This window comes from Lactuca serriola, chromosome 8 (genome assembly GCF_051521515.1).
Source record: "Lactuca serriola cultivar US96UC23 chromosome 8, Lser_US96UC23_V15, whole genome shotgun sequence".
NCBI lineage: Eukaryota > Viridiplantae > Streptophyta > Magnoliopsida > Asterales > Asteraceae > Lactuca > Lactuca serriola.
The window spans coordinates 75,063,522-75,086,533 of NC_136415.1; the positions used below are offsets into that span (position 1 = coordinate 75,063,522).

The window sequence follows — 23,012 nt, forward strand, 5'->3', positions numbered from 1 at the left end:
TTTCTCCTTGGTTGACCAGCTTATGAGAATTTGAGTAAACAGATTCGTGACGTTAAACAAGAGAAGTCAGGGTGGTTGGATTATGTGAGTAGTACGGACGACGCCTCAAAGATCGTACGTAATTTGTAGTCATAAACTAGTCATTTTCATTAATGCGTGATTGTAACAACTCACAAACCTTAATTAATCCAATGTCACCTGGGTAATCAAAAACAATCGTCGTTTCGGTACAACAATAAACAAGTCATATAATTTACATATTGGGAAAACGTCGGGTTTTCCCAGGAAGTTCAACATTTTCACCTAAGTGATGTATACAAAGTTCAACAATTATACATGTTTTCTAAATCGACAAGCATATTTACGGATCTTCACACTTTTTATAAACAAATACTTTTTTTTCAGAAAATATCGGATTTTCTGGGTTTTTCAAACTTCACAAAAAATCATTTTTCCATAACATTACTTATGAACTCACCAACATTTCATATGTTGATGTTTTCCAAAATAACTTGTATTCTCAGGTAACAGGTAAGCCGAAGAATAAGTATCAAGTTATGTCAGGGTGTTTTGCTTAGATTATCTATCGAATAGTTTAGGTTATGAAATTGTAATGTTTAAAACAATGTACTGAATGTAAACAATATCAATTGTAAAATTTCAATGCATGGTGATGATTGATGTTATGATTCATGTATAATCATTGTGATGGTATTCAATTTAAGTCACAAGAGCCCTCGAACGTTTCCGCCGCCCGGTTCGGGGTTGGGACAGGTTGGTATCAGAGCTCTGTTTATATTGAACTAGCATATCTAAGCACACATTGATATGCAACTATAAACCAAAACGAGGGACTAACACAACTCTGAACAAAACAAGTAAAACATAACAATAAAAACATCCTTGCTTGTATTAGGAAAATGAACATAATACCAAACAAAACAAGATAATGCTAGTATCTCGGTTAAGCCAGGATTGTTCTTAGTCGTATCAAGGAGTGGATGTAGCCTGATCAACTACATTTCCTCCAAGGTACAACTATCACATGTCCTGAGGAGATCGTGATAGCTAGGGAACCTAAAAACATACCCCTTTACCCCCCAGAAGAGAACATCTGTTCAGTCCATACAATAGTTGTAGCGTCTTAGGAATAATGTTAGCATATTTACGCACTCTCGCAGATAGCATGGCTGGTTTCCATCACCCCGGAAATCCTTACTTCCCTAAACAGGGAAATAATAGATGGTTGGACGAAGAGCCTGAAGAAGAGCTTGAGGAAGACCCCGAGGAAGAATCTGACGGGGAATCGGAGGCAGAAGTCGAGGGCGAACCTGCCGAACCAGTAGAAGAACAGGAGGAGGAAGAAGATGAAGGGAGCTTCGAGGAGGAACCCAGCGATAACGAAGGGGGTGATTCGGTCGCGGAGTCTGAAGTCATCAACCCCCTTACCCGATTAGGGTGCCCGCTTACCTGGTGGGCCCCACTGGCCCTACACCCCCTTGGGGTATTGATCTTTGGAGATGGAGCAGGCAGCAGGGACAGCGACCCCCATTCGACATGTCACGCGAGTTCTTTGACCTGAGGGATGGAGGACCGGCCGATCGAGCCCTTCCGGTCATGGTGAGACGATTACGGAACACCGGCGACCTAGCTCAGAGCACCGCCGGCCAGGTATGCCAGATGTGGGCTAGGGTTGAGCGTGCAGAGCAGGAGACACGCGACGTCCTTCAAGAGTTCCACATGAGGCAGGTGAGGTGGGAGTCCTGACTCCTGGACGTAGAACAACAGGTGGCTCGTCTTCAGGGAGCATCCACTTCCTCAGCCCCACCCCCGGGCACATCTCACCGCGACTAGGGATATCAGTATCAGTCTTTAGTACCATGTCATTAGGATCTATGCTTTGTACCCCGACCCTATGTTTAAGTGACTACACTACTCATAGAGTCGTTATGTTGTCGAACTAGTATCACTTATGTATGCTCTTGCGAGCAAAATTTTCATGTATCAAATGCGGATAATATTAGTAAAAATCTTATATGTTTTACTTGACGTTGTAATATGCTATGTGTTGCATATCCATGATTGTGTGCCAATTTGTGAAAGTACCTAAGTTCGTGCCTCACACCTAGCTCATAGGATCACACTCTCACAAAAAGCACAGATACTCAACATCTTTCTGTTCCATGGCAGAAAGATGCCTCGACGACCAACCCGCAGAAACCCTGAGCCAAACCCTCCCGAGTTCAACTCTGTTGCTTTTCAGGCAGCGGTGTCGGCTGCGGTCACCGTGGCTATGGCCCAAATTCACCAAGGGAACAATGGAGGAGTCAACGGACTAGGCGCCGGAAGTTCGAACAACGGGACGAATCAAGGACCTACCAAAACATGTTCCTACAAAGACTTCACCAACGCCAAACCACGAACCTTTAATGGCACTGGAGGAATGATCAACCTGAAATGATGGATCGAGAAGGTGGAATCGGTATTCGAGATATGCGATTGCCCTGAGGAGATGAAGGTGAAGTTTGCAGCATGCACTTTCGTTGACCAAGCACTCACTTGGTGGAACGGACACGTGGAAGCCATGACACTCCCCGTAGCCAACTCCATGCCATAGGCAAAAATGAAAGAAATGTTGATGGCCGAATACTGCCCTCGTGGTGAAATTCAGAAAATGGAACAAGAGCTGTGGAATCTCACTGTCCAAAACGCTGATATAGATGCCTACATATCAAGGTTTAGCGAACTGTCTCTGTTGTGCCCTGGCATGATTACCTCATAGGGTAAGAAGATCGAGCGATTCATCTAGGGACTAACCTCCCCGATCCAAGGAAACGTGATAGCTGCAAATCCCGAAACTTTCGACAGTGCCAAGAGATTGACCAAGAAGTTGTATGACCACAACAATAAGAAGGGTGAGAAGCCAGTGGAGACTGAAGTTAAGAAGGGAAATGATAGCAAGAAGGGGAAGAACAACAAGAGGAAGGGAAGTCAAGGCTCCGAATCATCCAAGAAGCAGCAAACAGTGGCAGTTAATGCTGCAACCACTCAAATTCCATCCACACCACATGCTCCAGCCTCAGCTGCTCCAAGTGCTCCTAGATCTTATTCCGGTAATCTTCCCAAGTGCACCAAGTGGGGTCTCCATCACAATGGAGAATGCAAAGAGATGCAGTGCACCAGTTGCAATCGAAAGGGACACACGGCAAGGTATTGCAGGACCTACCCTCCTCAGAACCAACAACAGGGAAACAACAATAGCAATAACCGCAACAACAACAACATCAACACTGGCGGAAACAATGCAGGACCTAGCCACACCTGCTATTGATGTGGAAGGACTGGGCATTTCCGTCGAAATTGCCCCAACAACGACAATCCCGGAAATGGAGGAACATGAAGGGTGCTGACCATGGGTCAGGGAGAAGCGATTCAGGATCCCGCTGTTGTTACCGGTACGTTCCTCCTAAACCACACTTATGCATGCATCCTATTTGATACCGGAGCGGAGCGACGTTTTGTGAGAAATAAGTTTAAACAATTGTTAAAACAACAACCCCAGAAGCTCAATGAAACCTTTACGGTGGAAATGGCCAATGGGAAAACCGAATCCACTGGGGAAATCTACATCAGATGTACCCTAACTGTAAATCAACACGTCTTCCGAATAGACTTAATGCCTGTTTCCATTAGGAGTTTTGATGTGATTATTGGCATGGACTGGTTAAGCCCCCACCATGTTGAAATTATGTGTCACGAGAAGGCCGTTCGCCTTCACCTTCCTGATCACGAAACTCTAGTTATTTACGGAGAAAAACCTAGCACAAACCTTCGCCTCATCTCATGCATCCAGGCACAGAAGCATCTGCGAAAGAACGATTTGACGTTCCTGACTCATATAGTGGATAAAATCAAGGAAGAGGTTAGCATTCAAGACATTCCAGTAGTGCGTGAATTCCCAAACGTATTTCCTGAAGATCTTCCTGGAGTACCCCCAGAGAGACAAGTTGAATTCCGAATTGATCTTGTTCCAGGAGCAACTCCCCTCACTAAATCGCCTTACCGATTAGCTCCTACTGAGATGCAGGAATTGTCCAGCCAACTCAGCGAACTCCTGGGCAAAGGATTCATCCGACCCAGCTACTCGCCATGGGGAGCTCCGGTTCTCTTTGTCAAAAAGAAGGACGAATCTTTTAGGATGTGCATCGATTACAGGGAGCTAAACAAGCTCACTGTCAAAAATCGCTATCCACTCCCACGAATCGATGATCTATTTGACCAGCTCCAAGGAGCTAGTTACTTCTCTAAGATAGATCTACGATCTGGATACCATCAACTCAAGGTCCGGGAAGAGGATATTCCCAAAACCGCTTTCCGAACTCGTTACGGACATTATGAATTTGTCGTAATTCCCTTCGGTCTAACGAATGCCCCTGCCGCATTCATGGACCTAATGAACCGAATCTGTCGACCATTCCTCGACAACTTTGCTATCATTTTCATTAACGACATTCTAGTCTATTCCCGAAGCGAAGAAGAACATGGCCAACATCTCCGACAAATCCTGGAAACCCTGTAAACGGAGAAGCTATACGCAAAACTCTCCAAGTGTGAGTTCTGGCTCCGTAGCGTGAACTTCTTAGGTCATGTTGTTAGTCAGGAAGGAATACATGTGGATCCTTCTAAGGTCAAAGCCATCGAAGGATGGGCAGTTCCGACGACACCCACAGAAATTCGCCAATTCTTAGGCCTAGCAGGCTACTACAGGAGGTTCATTCAGATTTTCTCTAAGATCGCCAAGCCACTTACCTTGCTTACACAAAAGGGCGTACCGTTCAAATGGACGGACAAACAAGAAGTTGCATTCCGAACTCTGAAACAAGCACTCTGCAGTGCCCCGGTACTATCTCCACCAGAGGGAACAGAAGATTTCGTGGTCTACTGTGACGTGTCAAATCAGGGTTTAGGTTGCGTTCTCATGCAACGTGGAAAAGTGATATCTTACGTATCCCACCAACTAACAACACACGAAGTGAATTATACAACCCATGATCTGGAATTGGGAGCACTGGTCTTCGATCTGAAGATTTGGAGGCATTACCTCTATGGTACAAAGTGCACCATCTTCACGGACCACAAGAGTCTCCAGCACATCTTGAATCAAAAAGAGCTGAATATGAGGCAACGAAGGTGGATTGAACTATTAAACGATTACGAGTGTGAAATCAAGGACCACCCAGGCAAGGCCAACGTGGTAGCTGATGCCTTGATCCGGAAAGAGTACTCTAATCGTCGCGTGAAAACTCTCTCAATAACCATCCAATCTCACCTAACCACTTAGATCAGGGAGCCCAATCAGATGCCATGAAGGCGAAAAACAGAGCAAGCGAAGCATTACGCGGAAAGGAGAAGAATTTCGAGGTGAAAGAGGACGGAGTATACTATTTCATGAACCGTATTTGGGTCCCTAAATTTGGAGGATTTAGGGAGGCAGTTATGAATGAAGCTCACAAGACGCGATACTCCATCCATCCATGTTCGGATAAAATGTACTTGGATATTAAACAACATTATTAGTGGCCTAACATGAAGGCATAAATTGCCACCTATGTCAGCAAATGCCTTACTTGCGCCAAAGTAAAGGTGGAGTACCAAAAGCCCTCGGGGTTATTACAGCAACCAGAAATCTCCGAGTGGAAATGGGAAGGGATTTCTATGGACTTTGTGACCAAGCTACCCAAGACGTCGGATGGATTAGACACTATATGGGTAATAGTTGACCGACTGACGAAATCCGCCCATTTCCTGCCAATAAAAGAATCCTACAAGATGGAGAGGCTGACAATAATATACATTCGAGAAATCGTGAGGCTTCACGGAGTGCCAGTGTCTATCATCTCCGATAGAGATAGTAGGTTCACTTCATGTTTTTGGCAATCACTTCAGAAGGCACTTGGAACCCATCTCGACGTGAGCACCGCTTATCACCCACAAACGGATGGTCAAAGCGAACGAACCATCCAAACGCTCGAAGACATGCTTCGCGCATGTGTGATAGACTTTGGGAAGTCCTGGGATACCCACTTACCCTTAGTTGAATTCTCGTATAACAATAGTTACCATTCGAGCATCAAAGTCGCTCCTTTCGAAGCACTATATGGACGTAAGTGTATGTCACTGTTGTGTTGGGTTGAGGTGGGCGACACCCAGCTAGCAAAGGAACTAGCATCAGACAAGACATTAACAGGACCGGAGATCATACGTGAAACCACGCAAAAGATAGTTCAAATCAGAGCTCGACTACAAGCATCGCGCGACCGACAAAAGAGTTATGCTGATAGATGGCGAAAGCCATTGGAGTTTCAGGTCAAGGATCTAGTACTGTTAAAAGTTTCACCCTAGAAAGGGGTCATTCGTTTTGGAAAACAGGGAAAACTGAACCCACGGTACATTGGACCTTTCGAGATCCTTGCCCGAATAGGTCCAGTGGCGTACAGACTGTAGCTACCCGCTGAGCTTAGCAGCGTACACCCCGTGTTCCATGTTTCCAATCTAAAGAAGTGCCTATCCGATGAAACTCTTGTCATTCCCCTTGACGAAATTGAAATCAACGAGAATCTCCTGTTCGTTGAAGAACTAGTCGAAATCATGGACAGGGAGGTGAAGCGTACTAAGCAAAGTCGCATCCCGATCGTGAAAATATGGTGGAACGCAAAGCGTGGGCAAGAATTCACGTGGGAACGCGAAGACCAAATGAAACAAAAGTACCCTCATCTATTCTTGCATTCTCAAATCCAGCTTTCAAAAGAATTTCAGGACGAAATTCCCTCTAACAGGGGGATGATGTCACAACTAGAAATTTTGGTGCCTTGTAACTACAACACTTATGTCAATTATGAATCAAAAACACGAAAGCATGTATGATGCTTACTCTATGACAACAAAATTTCAATCAAACACTTCATACAAGCAATACAAATAGTCAACAAACAAATTGGAAACCTTAGAAATCCTTGTTTAAGTCCATTTTGGATAAGGATTTCCTTATTGGTCCCAATGGACCAATAAGCTTCCAATTGGAATATCATGGGCTTAGACCTCTTGAATGGGCTCTAATTGGACCCACCTTCATTTATTTTGATATTTTGGGCCATATTGGCCCTAGAATGAAATAAATTATTTAAATGGACCATATTGGGCCATAATTAACCTAATTTAGCCCTAATAGGTCATAAAAATCACATTTATATTTATTTGGACCAAAAATCACTCAACATAACCATGAAAATTGGGCTTAAGCATCTAAGGCCCAAACATTCTCTTTTCCCTCTCCATTCTCGGTCCAAGCCAAACCCAAGAAGAAGGGTTGACTTTTCCTATGCCACCTCACAATTGCCTAAAGGATTTCTATGCAAAAATAACTCATACATCCATGCATTTCCCATATTTCCATGCAAGCACTCTCTTCTCTCCCCTCTCTCTTGCTCTTGGCCAAACCCAAAGACACACACCCTCACTTCACTCAAAAATCCTCTCAAGAAACTCTCTCATTTCTTCATCAAATTTTCGAGATTTAGGAGCTTTTCAAAGAGATTTTTCCATAAAAATCATCATCCAAGGTAAGTTTATATTTAGATTTATGATCTAGATTCTTTGTTTTATCAAACATCTCATCTTAACTCATGCAAATTCATGATCTAACTCCCTAGAACCATCTAAGTTCGAAAAATTCCTCAAGAAGTTGTTAGGGCCGAAATCTTCTCTCAAATCTTCATCAAAACCAAATCCAAACCACAAGGTGAGTTTCATACCCCCTTCTTTTCGGTTTTCATGAGTTTTTATGGGGGGGAATACAAGTAAAAGTGTAGATCTATGTGTAAATGTATGCTATGTGTGATTTGATGCATGTATGTGTGTGATATCATGTGTTTGTGATGAATATGTTATCCAAAAAGTGTGTAAAAACTGAGATCTAAAACATGAGAAAGGAAATAAACATAACTTAAACTATTTTACACTAATCAAGTCAAGAAAAATAGTTCATATGGTTATGATGAACATACTTGAACATAAAACCCATTTTTGGGCTTAAATTGTCAAAAATAGAAAACTTAGGGTCCAAACCGACAAATTATAGTTTCTGGAGGGTCAAAAGGGTCAAAACAGTTTCTATAATAATTTTTCTAAACAACAACATTTTTGAGGGACTTAAAATGTAAATTTTGAGTTTAATGGGCTAAATTTTGGCTTTTCGGCCCAATAAGCCTCAAAATGCGAGATTTCTAAAATTGAGGGGCTGAAAACGAAATTTTCTGTAAAACAAGGTATTTGAAGTGTATTAAAACTATTCCAATGGTCAAAAATGCTTTTCAAATTCAAAAAGGACCAAAAATATAAATATTTTCTATTTTGGGCCAAAACTGTAAAAGTTGCGAAATTCGGGGTTCAAACCGAGAAAACATCATTCTGGAAGGGCTAAAGCTGTTTACAAAATAAAATTTCGTTAAAAATGTCTTTTCAACGAGTTTGTGATACCAAAGTGTCAAAATAATGTTTTAAGGACTAAAATGAAATTCTTTTATATAAAGGACTAAAAGTGCTATTTTATAAAAGAAAGGTTGTGAAAAACTAAAAATCTTACTTTTAAACAAATTAATTCACTAAGACAAAATACAAGACCCACGATTACCGACGAAACGGAAAAACAAATACACTCTCAACAACAAATATCGTTACAAAACGAATTGATTCGGTCTCGAATCCATAACAAAACAAAAATCAATAAACCATAGAATTTCAATAAACACACGACAACCATGATGAGTCAACGAACAAACTTTGGGCTTGAAAGTTTCAAATCGTGCTTGTTGGGCCTTGCTAGCCCAATAACATGATCTTTGGGCCCGAAGGGAATACACTTATGTGTTAATGGGCCTTCTATGACCCAATTCCATGTAAAAGGACTTCAATAGCTCTAATGTGTTATTGGGCCCTAATGGTCCATTAGTACTGCTAGTGAGGTCGAGAAGTCAAATGCGAGTTGGGCCAAGTGCCTTGCGCATTCCCGATAGCCATGAATAACTTATGGAAATGAAGGGGGCTTTGTACCCTCCTTTCTCCTTGGTTGACTAGCTTATGAGAATTCGAGTAAACAGATTCGTGATGTTAAACAAGAGAAGTCAGGGTGGTTGGATTATGTGAGTAGTACAGACGACCCCTCAAGGATCGTACGTAATTTGTAGTTATAAACTAGTCATTTTCATTAATGCGTGATTGTAACAACTCACAAACCTTAATTAATCCAATGTCACCTGGGTAATCAAAAACAATCGTCGTTTCGGTACAACAATAAACAAGTCATATAATTTACATATTGGGAAAACGTCGGGTTTTCCCAGGAAGTTCAACATTTTCACCTAAGTGATGTATACAAAGTTCAACAATTATACATGTTTTCTAAATCGACAAGCATATTGACAGATCTTCACACTTTTTATAAACAAATACTTTTTTTTTAGAAAATATCGGATTTTCTGGGTTTTTCAAACTTCACAAAAAAAATCATTTTTCCATAACATTACTTATGAACTCACCACCATTTCATATGTTGACGTTTTCCAGAATAACTTGTATTCTCAGGTAACAGGTAAGCCGAAGAATAAGTATCAAGTTATGTCAGGGTGTTTTTCTTAGATTATCTATCGAACAGTTTAGGTTATGAAATTGTAATGTTTAAAACAATGTACTAAATGTAAACAATATCAGTTGTAATATTTCAATGCATGGTGTGACATCCCCAAAATCACGGCCAGAAAAGACCGGTTTGTTTATGCTTTGTTTAAAAATCAGAGTTACATTTTAAATGAAAGTGTTGCGGAATTTGTCCCAAAACAAAAATATGATAAAGATTTATCAAAAGCATTTCCATAGAAATGTATTTCATTAAAAGACTCGGGATGTCATGTTCGTATAGATCAAAAGCATAAACAGTACAATATAAGCCTTACTACATTATTTCATATCTACAGGCCTATATCCGTAATCCCTCGTCCAAAACAGCACACCTATGCTCATGCGCCACTACCTGTAATACATAAAACTGAGTGGGTCAGGCTTGGGAGCCTGGTGAGCACATAGGGTTTTCAACCCACAATAAATAAGTTTATTAATTTCATCGATCAACAATAACCCGATTACCCGTTCCCGTTATCCTCACTTTACGTCCCTAAACACCTATCATAAGGGACCTAGCCTAAGGATCATCATCGGGACGAACACTACTGCTAAGGGGATTCCTCAGCAATAAATGTCCTAAAGGCAACCATGTGGGGGATGGAGTACACCGGTGAACATATCGTTCACAAACACCTACAGGTTGCGAGCCTGCTAGTGTTCCACTGGACTGTCTAGAAGAGTCCGTGGTCGTCATCCATACTCCGCTAGATGACAGAATCAACAACATCAACATCGAGGCCTCTCATCATTTTATCACACATCACCTATTGCATCTACCCATGTTTACCCCAACATTTTCGTAGATATAAAATACATATACAGTTTAAATAATTGAAAACATGTATAACAACGTTCATCTAGCATAGATAGCAAGCATTCAGATAATCTGCACACATAGGACGTAATTTATATAAAATACTTCATATCTATGTGTAAGTTGAAAGTAACTATGCACTCACTTGTTAAGGTGATGATTCCAAAATCGGGCAGCGCTTGCTTCTAACGATTCTATTTTCCTTCGACGAAACCTAGCATTATTATCGCTAAATTTTAGTCTAATATTTACGGTGACCAACTATTAGTCTTAGTATTATTATTATTATATAAGCGTTAAACAATATTTTCCAACCACTATGTACAGACAGGGGCCATACATAAAACACCGGAGGGCAAGACCATTTTGGCATATAGCACTTCTGAAATCCAACAACCCTATGCGGCCCTTTAAACCAGATTCCCCGTACCGCGAGTAGTTAAAAAAAATATTATAACGACACTTATATAAGTTATAATAATAGCTCAAATATTTATTATAAGTTCATAATAACAATACTAATTTTAAATATAAGCTATATTAAAATAAGGTAAACATAACTTACTTACAAGGGGGTTTTAGCTAGGAGTCGGGCTCTGCAGGGGCAGAACTTCGTCGCTGAATCTTTGTAAGCTACAGAAAGAGATGTCGAATCACGAGGGACCGAAATGCTCGGGGGATAAGGAGAGAAAGACTTTTGAATCAAGAGAATGGTGCAAGAAATATGAGAGCCCAAGGCTCTTATTTATACTAATTTAATTTTCAAAAACTACCCTCCATAATTACTTAATGACCTTTTAGTTATATAAACAACTAAACACCCCTCTATAATACTATTATAAATGGATTTAATGATATTTGTACTAAACTAATGTCGAAAGAGCTCAACATTAGTCTTATAATGATCGCATCGTCGATACCTTTCTAATGATATATACATATGTATATATGTGTGTACGTATACATGATTTATACTTTATTTTAATACGTAAATATGCTATTATAATTTGTAACTCGTTCATACGAACTCCGTTTTTGACGTTCTTTATATCCACGCGTAGGTGAAGACATACTCTACAACGTTCGCTTAGACTCCGTCGGCTAATTTTGACTTTTTTTTAAAGTTATATTTTTAACAAGCCGGGACAGGATTGGTCTGTTTAAAATCTCATAACTTCTTCATACGAAGTCAGATTTGGGCGTTCTTTTTATCGATGTTCTTAGTTTAACATATTCTACGACTTTCGTTTAGATCACTAAGGCTAAATCTCGCTCTATCGTAAATTCACTATTCACGCTTCCCGGTATCGTGTCGGTTCTGTCGTGAAACTTCGACGGGTCATAACTTCTTCGTTATAACTCGGATTTCGGCGTTCCTTATATGCACGGAAACCTTGAGACATATTCTACAACTTTATGTAGAGATATCGGGATTATCTCACACTTTAATTTTGACGCTCATTTTTATTCTTTATTAATTATACATTTATAATTAAATAATAAACACATATAATTCACATAATACTTTAATATTTCATCTTTATTACTTCAAAAAGAGTTACAAGAGTTGACCTAGACTATTACATTGACAAAAATGCTTAGCCCTGAAACCCGGGCGTTACAATTCTCTCCCCCTTAGGATGATTCCGTCCCGGAATAATGCATCAGCAAACAGATGTGGATAGCGACTCATCATGTCATCCTCTGTTTCCCAAGTGAGATTCGGCCCATTCGAATGTTTCCATCGGACTAGGACCAAGTTGACCATCTTGCGTCGTAACTTCTTAGTCTTACGGTCAACAATTGCCTCAGGCTCTTCGATCAACCTTTTATTTTCATCCATCCTTAACTCTGAGATTGGAATTATGTCGGGAACATCTCCCGTGAATTTCCTCAAATAACACACATGGAAGGTGTTATGAATACCATTGAGTTCTTCGGGCAATTCCAGCTTGTAAGCTTGGTTCCCTATCTTCTGAAGAACTTTGAACGGTCCAATAAACCTTGGACTCAACTTTCCTCGTTTCCCAAATCGTATAAGTCCCTTCCACGGTGAGACTTTAATCAAAACGGAATCCCCAACTTCGAAAGTTATCGGTCATCTTTTCTTGTCAGCATAGCTCTTCTGACGATCCTGGGCTGCTAACATCCTTTCCCTAATCACCTTCAACTTCTCAGCAGTCTCATGGACTATCTCGGGGCCCATAAACTGCTTCTCTCTAGCTTCAAGCCAACAAGACGGCGTACGACACTTCTGCCCATACAAGGCTTGATAAGGAGCCATCTTGATGCTCGAGTGAAAACTATTGTTGTAGGAAAATTCTACCAGAGGTAAGTGCTCGTCCCAATTCCCTTGGAATTCGAGGGTACATGCTCTCAGCATATCTTCCAGCGTCTGAATCGTTCTTTCGCTCTGACCATCAGTTTGCGAATGATAAGCAGTACTTAAACACAACTTTGTACCTAACTCCTCTTGTAGACTCCTCCAAAACCTTGACGTGAAACGACTATCACGATCTGATACAATCGTAAGAGGGACACCGTGAAGTCTTACAATTTCCTTCACGTAAGCATTTGCGAGCTTATCCATAGACCACTTCTCGTTGGCTGCTATGAAGTGTGCACTCTTGGTGAAACGATCCACAACTACCCAAATCATGTCGTGACCGTTCTTCGTCCTGGGCAGTTTAGTCACAAAATCCATGGTGATGTCTTCCCATTTACCCATGGGTACAGGTAAAGGTTCCAAACTCCCATACGGTTTCTGATGTTGTGCCTTAACCCTCGCATATGTTACGCACTCGGCCACATACTTCGCAACATCGAGCTTCATCGTCGGCCACCAGTAGTAGGGTTTTAGGTCCCTATACATTTTAGTGCTACCGGGATGAATCGATTACATGGTCTTGTGTGCTTCTTCCATCAGAAGATCTCTTATTCCTCCCGTCTTAGGTACCCAAATTCGATCTTGGAATACCTTCAGTCCTCGGCTGTTTGTACCAAACACTAACGTTCTTCCCAAACGTTCTTCCTTTCGGTCATTTTTCTCTAAAGCTTCTTCTTGAGCTTTCCTGATACTTTCCACAACCGTCGAGACGACTTCAATTCTTAACGCTCTTGGCCTTTTCCTTTCCAGATTGACTTTCCGACTGAAAGCATCAGCAACAATATTTGCTTTACCTGGGTGGTAAAGTATCTCACAGTCGTAGTCCTTGAGAAGTTCTAGCCAGCGTCGTTGCCTCATGTTCAACTCCTTCTGATTAAAGAGATACTGGAGACTCTTATGATCAGTGAAGAGCTTGCACTTCGTGCCGTAGAGGTAATGCCTCCATATCTTTAAGGCAAAAACTACCGCTGCCAACTCCAGATCATGAGTGGGGTAGTTCTTTTCGTGCTCTTTCAATTGTCGAGATGCGTATGCTATCACCTTTTCTCTTTGGGTCAGAACACAACCCAACCCGACTCCAGAAGCGTCACTATAAACCGCGAAATCTTCGACTCCATCGGGTAGAGAAAGTATCGGTGCTTCACATAACTTCTTCTTTAGCTTCTTGAATGCCTCATCGTGTTTCTCACTCCACGTATACGTAGCTCCTTTATGAGTCAAAGCTGTTAATGGAGCAGCTATCGAAGAAAAGCCTTGGAAAAATCGTCGATAATATCCGGCTAATCCTAGAAAGCTTCGAATCTCCGTGGGACTCTTTGGACGTTCCCACTTCATTACAGCCTCGATCTTTGCGGGATCAACCATTATTCCCTCCTGGTTAACAACATGACCCAAGAATTGGACTTCCCGTATCCAAAAGTCGCATTTAGAGAACTTTGCAAAAAGCTTCTCCTTCTTCAACACTTCTAATACTTCCCGTAGATGCTTACCATGCTCCTCTTGGCTTTTCGAGTAGATGAGAATGTCATCGATAAACACTATCACGGATTTATCGAGGAATGGTTTACAAACCCTATTCATCAAATCCATGAATGATGCGGGAGCATTGGTTAGCCCAAATGACATAACCAAGAACTCGTAGTGTCCATATCTCGTTCTGAATGCAGTCTTCTCAATCTCCTGCTTTCTCACCTTTAGCTGATGATATCCTGACCTAAGATCGATCTTTGAGAAGTAGCTCGAACCTTACAGCTGATCGAATAGGTCATCAATCCTCGGCAATGGATACTTGTTCTTCACCGTTGCCTTATTCAGCTCTCGGTAGTCTATACACATTCTCATACTTCCGTCCTTCTTCTTCACGAATAACACCGGAGCTCCCCAGGGTGATGAACTAGGTCGAATAAAACCGTTGTCCAACAGCTCTTGAAGTTGCGTCATGAGCTCCTTCATCTCCGTCGGTGCTAATCGGTAAGGTGCCTTTGCTATCGGTGTTGTTCCTGGTAACAAGTCTATACGAAACTCCACTTGCCTATCAGGTGGTAATCCGGGAAGATCTTCGGGAAAGACTTCCGGATAATCACACACAACCGGTATATTCTACACCTCTTTCTTCTCCTTCTTGGCATCGATTACGAATGCCAAGTATGATGCATATCCTTTGGACAAACATTTCCTGGCTTTCATCAGGGAGATGATTCCAGAATTCACTCTGCGTTTGTCCCCATACACCATAAATGATTTTTTTCCGGGTGGGTTTACCTTTACTATCTTCTTTCGGCATTGAATCTCAGCATCGTTGGCGCTAAGCCAATCCATACCTAAAACGATGTCGAAACCGTTTAACTCTATGGGTAATAGCTCTTCGTGGAATTCGTTTCCGTTTAGGTCAATGACGATGTTCCTAATATGATTACTAACAGGTACGAATTTGCCACTGGCAACTTCTACAATCAGGGCATTATCTAGTTTTTCTACAGGCAATGCTAATTTCCCACCAAATTTATGCGACACAAAGGAGTAGTTGGCTCCGGAATCAAATAGTATATTTGCAGGCAAACCATTTACAAGAAAGGTACCTGAAGCAACGTCTGCTGCCTCCTTTGTAGCCTCGAGCGTCATCTGGAAGGCTCTCGCCTTCGGCTTCGGTGGTATGTTGGGTCTTCCTGTCTCCTTCTTCTTCGGGCAGTCCTTCAAAATGTGCCCTTCTTCATTGCACCCATAACAGGCTTTCTGGTTGAGGGTGCATTCATTGGCGTAGTGCCCAGGCTTTCCGCACTTGTAACAAGTGACCCCTCTGTCACACTTCCCAGAGTGCTTCTTCTTGCACTTGTCACACCACTTCGCTTCTGATCCTCCTCCCCTCGAACCAGACTTCGAGAATCTACTCTTCTTGTTGGACTTCGAGGATCCATTGAACTTCCGTTTCTCACCAACCTCAGCCCTCTCCAGACCTCTTTCCTTTTGTTGGGTCTCCACGTTCTTAGCTGCTCGAACAACTGATTTCAGAGTGGTTGCCATCTTGACTGTTGGGCCAAAGTCAGCCGGCAGTCCGTTTGCGAATTTCTCAATTTTGGAAAGTTCAGTTGGCACTAGGTATGGAAACAACTTCATCTTTTCCGTAAATGCAGCAGCATAGTCATCGATGCTCATTCTCCCCTTCTTCAAATTTTGGAACTCATTGTTCAGATCAATCAGGTCTATCTCTGAACAGTACTGCGCCTTCAGTTGTTCCAAGAACTCATCCCATGACATTTTCAGAGCTTCTCCCCGTGGCATTGTATCTGCCAATAGCTTCCACCAGCTCAAGACTCCAGTTTTCAATTGTCTCACAGCGAAGACAGTCTTCTGCTTCTTGCTGCAGTCGCAGCTCTCAAACACCATCTCCATCTCGGAGATCCAGTCCATAATCTCAATAGGCTTTGGGCTTCCTGAGAGACTTGGTGGTTTCGCACCCAAGAAATTTTTGTACATCCGCCCATCCTTGTTGTTTCTCCCTTCTGGGCCATCCTTTTGCTCACCTTGAGTCCCTACTTGACTCACTTGGCGGCTATAGTTCCCTTCCTCAGATGGCTCGGGAACTGGCTCCGTCGGTTCAACATGTATGGTAGGTTCGTCCCTATTTTCGTGGAGCATCCGTCTCATTTCTTCCCTTTGTTCAGCTAGCATAGCCTGAATCATGGCTTGAACTCCAGCCATGGTGACTGGCTCAGGTGCAACTTCTTCAACAACAGGTATTTGCTGAACCACTGGGGGTTGGTTCCTACCTCCATTTGCGTTCACGTTTCCGCTACGGGTCCTTGCCATCTTGATCTATACACCGAATAAGGTGAATTTAGATATTTATTTAGGATAGACGTTTTAAATCGTCCTTATCACTCCGAAACGTTTACATGCTAGTTCTAATATCGTAGTCGTACGTTTAGAATCCTAAACACATAAGGTTTCCAGATCTGGTCGGCAACAGACCATAGATCCGAACAATTAACAGCATATTATGCACAAAGCATTTAGCACATAAAAGCATTTTAGGCACAATTCCTAAAATAAGCTAGTACTCACACCTCACAATCATCGCTTAGCATTCTAAGTTTAAGTCTAGAAATCCTACAAATTCCTAGTTCGCTTAAACTAATGCTCTGATACCAACTGTGACATCCCCAAAATCACGGCCAGAAAAGACCGGTTTGTTTATTCTTTGTTTAAAAATCAGATTACATTTTAAATGAAAGTGTTGCGGAATTTGTCCCAAAACAAAAATATGATAAAGATTTATCAAAAGCATTTCCATAGAAATGTATTTCATTAAAAGACTCGGGATGTCATGTTCGTATAGATCAAAAGCATAAACAGTACAATATAAGCCTTACTACATTATTTCATATCTACAGGCCTATATCCGTAATCCCTCGTCCAAAACAGCACACCTATGCTCATGCGCCACTACCTGTAATACATAAAACTGAGTGGGTCAGGCTTGGGAGCCTGGTGAGCACATAGGGTTTTCAACCCACAATAAATAAGTTTATTAATTTCATCGATCAACAATAACCCGATTACCCGTTCCCGTTATCCTCACTTTACGTCCCTAAACACCTATCATAAGGGAGCTAGCCTAAAGATCATCATCGGGACGGACACTACTGCTAAGGGGATTCCTCAGCAATAAATGAACTAAAGGCAACCATGTGGGGGATGGAGTACACCGGTGAACATATCGTTCACAAACACCTACAGGTTGCGAGCCTGCTAGTGTTCCACTGGACTGTCTAGAAGAGTCCGTGGTTGTCATCCATACTCCGCTAGATGACAGAATCAACAACATCAACATCAAGGCCTCTCATCATTTTATCACACATCACCTATTGCATCTACCCATGTTTTACCCCAACATTTTCGTAGATATAAAATACATATACAGTTTAAATCATTGAAAACATGTATAACAACGTTCATCTAGCATAGATAGCAAGCATTCAGATAATATGCACACATAGCACGTAATTTATATAAAATACTTCATATCTATGTGTAAGTTGAAAGTAACTATGCACTCACTTGTTAAGGTGATGATTCCAAATCAGGCAGCGCTTGCTTCTAACGATTCTATTTTCCTTCGACGAAACCTAGCATTATTATCGCTAAATTTTAGTCTAATATTTACGGTGACCAACTATTAGTCTTAGTATTATTATTATTATATAAGCGTTAAACAATATTTTCCAACCACTATGTACAGACAGGGGCCAGACATAAAACACCGGAGGGCAGGACCATTTTGGCATATAGCACTTCTGAAATCCAACAACCCTATGCGGCCCTTTAAACCAGATTCCCCGTACCGCGAGTAGTTAAAAAAATATTATAACGACACTTATATAAGTTATAATAATAGCTCAAATATTTATTATAAGTTCATAATAACAATACTAATTTTAAGTATAAGCTATATTAAAATAAGGTAAGCATAACTTACATACAAGGGGGTTTTAGGTAGGAGTCGGGCTCTGCAGGGGCAGAACTTCGTCGCTGAATCTTTCTAAGAAAGATTCGTGCAGCGCTTCAGCGCTCACCTTACTATACTAAGCTACAGAAAGAGAAGTCAAATCACGAGGGACCGAAATGCTCGGGGGATAAGGAGAGAAAGACTCTTGAATCAAGAGAATGGTGCAAGAAATATGAGAGCCCAAGGCTCTTATTTATACTAATTTAATTTTCAAAAACTACCCTCCATAATTACTTAATGACCTTTTAGTTATATAAACAACTAAACACCCTTCTATAATACTATTATAAATCGATTTAATGATATTTGTACTAAACTAATGTCGAAAGAACTCAACATTAGTCTTATAATGACCGCATCGTCGATACCTTTCTAATGATATATACATATGTATATATATGTGTACGTATACATGATTTATACTTTATTTTAATACGTAAATATGCTATTATAATTTGTAACTCGTTGATACGAACTCCGTTTTTGACGTTCTTTATATCCACGCGTAGGTGAAGACATACTCTACAACTTTCGTTTAGACTCCGTCGGCTAATTTTGACTTTATTTTTAAAGTTATATTTTTAACAAGCCGGGACAGGATTGGTCTGTTTAAAATCTCATAACTTCTTCATACGAAGTCAGATTTGGGCGTTCTTTTTATCGATGTTCTTAGTTTAACATATTCTACGACTTTCGTTTAGATCACTAAGGCTAAATCTCGCTCTATCGTAAATTCACTATTCACGCTTCCCGGTATCGTGCCGGTTCTGTCGTGAAACTTCGACGGGTCATAACTTCTTCGTTATAACTCGGATTTCGGCGTTCCTTATATGCACGGAAACCTTGAGACATATTCTACAACTTTATGTAGAGATATCGGGATTATCTCACACTTTAATTTTGACGCTCATTTTTATTCTTTATTAATTATACATTTATAATTAAATAATAAACACATATAATTCACATAATACTCAAATATTTCATCTTTATTACTTCAAAAAGAGTTACAAGAGTTGACCTAGACTATTACATTGACAAAAATGCTTAGCCCTGAAACCCGGGAGTTATAATTGGGTGAAAGTGGGTAAGATCTGATCCCACATCGGCTAGGAAGGAGAACTAAGCATTCCTTATAAGGGGTGTGGATACCTTCCCTATCACAACGCGTTTTAAAGCCGTGAGGGCAGCAGATCCCATAAGAACTCTGCAGTTAAGCGTGCTTGGGCGGGAGTAGTACCAGGATGGGTGACCCCCTGGGAAGTCCTCGTGCCGAGTGGCCCAAAGCGGACAATATTGTGATACGTGCCAGAGGGGGATGTTACAAATGGTATCAGAGTCAGGGCACGGGTCGATGTGTTCTACGGGGACGTCGAACCCTATAATGGGGGGTGAAAGTGGGTAAGATCTGATCCCACATCGGCTGGGAAGGAGAACTAAGCATTCCTTATAAGGGGTGTGGATACCTTCCCTATCATAACGCGTTTTAAAGCCGTGAGGGCAGCAGATCCCATAAGAACTCTGCAGTTAAGCGTGCTTGGGCGGGAGTAGTACCAGGATGGGTGACCCCCTGGGAAGTCCTCGTGCCGAGTGGCCCAAAGCGGACAATATTGTGATACGTGCCAGAGGGGGATGTTACACATGGTGATGATTGATGTTATGATTCATGTATAATCATTGTGATGGTATTCAATTTAAGTCACAAGAGCCCTCGGACGTTTCCTCCGTCCGATTCGGGGGTGTGACAGATTTCGCCGTTCCGGTTTCGGGGTGTGACAGATTGGTATCATAGCCTTTGTTTATAGCTAACTAAGTATACCGAACCTTACATTGTACACAACCATAAACACTACGGGGCCTAAGTGCTCTAAACTAAACGTATATTTTCAAAATATAAAGTATTTTATAAAAAGTATACTACTATGCATACGTAATAGAACCAAAGTCATAGATAGAACGAAACAAAAGTATTTGGATGTTGGGACACTGCGGTTAAATCTGGGCAGTTATGTAATCATGTCTAGGATCAATATAGCCTGATCAACTATATTCATTCGAGACATGACCAACATGTGCTTGGGAGTGATTGTGGTGTTACAACAAGCCTAAAACTTACCAAGAACAAAAGCATCCAACATAAAATACTATAGGAGTATTTTAGCTAGAGCCAAATTCAGTATATAGATTTGTTCCAAGTGTTGCTACCTCTTCTTTCTTAAGCAATAACTTACTTGCATTAGTAACCTTTCTGTGCTTATCACTTGGTAGAACACTTTTATTGTCAGGATGAGATATAACTTATTTCATATATCTTGAGGACTTACCTTCCTCTTCTTCCTAGTTGTTTCTAGAACAAGATGTCCCCCGACGAAGACCCATCAGAAGAAACGATGACACCCCACCACCACCACCCCACAGTTCGACCCCGTCATGTTCCAAGCAGCAGTTACAGCTGCTGTGACTGCAGCAATGACACGAGTGAACTCTGGTGGGTTGGAGGTGGAACCGACCCTCAAAGACAAGATGGAGGTCAGCGACATCAAAAGGAGTGTTCTTACAAGGACTTCCGCAAAACCCAAGTCCTTCGACGGAAATGGAGGTGTTATCACTCTGACTCGATGGTTAGAGAAGGTCGAATCCATCTTCGAAATTTACGCCTGTTCCGAAGCAAACAAGGTGAAGTTTGCCGCCTGCACTTTCACCGATATAGCTTTAGCCTGGTAGAATGGTCAAGTCAAATCCCTGACTCTGCCAGTGGCTAATTCCATAGGTTGGGAAAGACTGAAAGAACTCATGATTGCAGAATAATGCTAGAGGGGCAAGGTGAAAAAGTTGGAGCACGAACTCTAGAACTTGAAGATGAAGGGTTCTGACATCGCTGCCTACACCGCTAGATTCTGTGATCTGGCTCTCCTCTGTCTGGGAATAGTCACCCCGGAGAGCAAGAAAATAGAGAGGTACATTTGGGGACTGACACAACCAACCAAAGGAAATGTCTTGGCTGCTCGGCTAGCTACATTTGATAGCGCCAAGTGTCTGGAAAAGACTCTGATTGATCATGGAATCGATCATGATGAGGTGACAGCTGTTCCTGAACCACAGAAGGAGGGTGGTGGGAAGAAGAAATTTTGGAACAAGTGCAAGGGCCAGTCCTCTCAGGAGCCCTCCAAGAAACAACAAATAGTGGCATTCCACGCGGGTACTACTCCTGCTGCAGTCCCTGTTACTCCAACGAACCCCATTCGCTATGCTAGAAAACTACCTCTGTGCAACAAGTGTAACTACCGTCATCAAGGACAGTGTCGGGAGATGTCATGCACCAGCTGTGGCAAGAAAGGACACACAACTCGATTCTACAAAGGATTAGTCCAACCAACCAATCAGGCTCCTGGAGCGGGTGCTGGTCAAGCCTGTTATGGATGTGGAGAGGTTGGGCACTTCAAGAGAGATTGTTCCAAGGCAAAAACAGGTGGCAATACAGGAAGGGTGTTGGCAATGGGCCAAGAGGAAGCGGTTGCTGATCCTACTGTTGTTATAGGTACGTTCCTCCTTGACAACTCTTATGCATGCATTCTTTTCGATTCTGGTGTGGAGAGGAGTTTTGTTAGTCATGCATTCAAACATCTAATCAAATGTAAATCCCAACCTTTAACCGAAACATTCACTGTCGAGATGGCTAATAGAATGAAAGAGAGCACTAGCGACATATTCATAGGTTGTACCCTTACCCTAAACGACCATTCGTTTTCAATTGACCCCATGTCCGTTTCCATAAAAAGCTTCGATCTCATCATTGGAATGGAATGGTTGATCCCCAATCATTCAGCTATTCTTTGTTATGAAAAAGCCATTCGACTTAATTTGCCATCCGGTGAAACCCTCATGATCTATGGCGTTAAACTCAGCTCGAACCTTCGTATCATTTCATGCATCAAAGCCCAAACGTATTTGAGAAAGGAATACCATGCGTACCTAGCTCATGTTTTTAATGAGAAACAGGAAGTTAAAGACCTCGAGAGCATCCACGAAGTCTGCAACTTTCCTGATGTCTTCCCTGAAGATCTTCCTAGTATCCCTCCCGATCGCCAAGTTGAGTTTCGTATCGACTTAATCCCCGGAGCTACCCCTGTATCCAAGTCCCCATATCGTTTAGCACCAGCTGAAATGCAAGAATTATCTAGCCAGCTCAATGAGCTACTCAACAAAGGATTCATCAGACCGAGTTTCTCACCTTGGGCAGCCCCGATTCTATTTGTGAAAAAGAAGGATGGATCCTTTCGGATGTGCATAGATTAACGTGAATTGAACAAGCTTACCGTCAAGAACCGTTATCCCCTACCCAGAATCGACAACCTATTCAATCAACTTCAAGGAGCCAGTTACTTCTCAAAAATAGACCTGAGATCAGGGTACCATCAGCTACGAGTCCACGAGAATGATGTTCTCAAAACCACATTTCGGACTCGGTACGGTCACTACGAGTTTGTAGTAATGCCCTTTGGTCTAACCAATGCACCCACGGTATTCATGGACTAATGAATCGGGTGTGCCACCCTTTCCTAGACAAGTTT

The 23,012-nt window shown here is 41.8% G+C and overlaps 1 pseudogene; it reads left to right on the forward strand.

The window, feature by feature from the left end:
* Positions 1-19,604: 19,604 nt before the first annotated feature.
* Positions 19,605-19,722, forward strand: LOC145071818 (5S ribosomal RNA; annotated as a pseudogene).
* Positions 19,723-23,012: the final 3,290 nt, after the last annotated feature.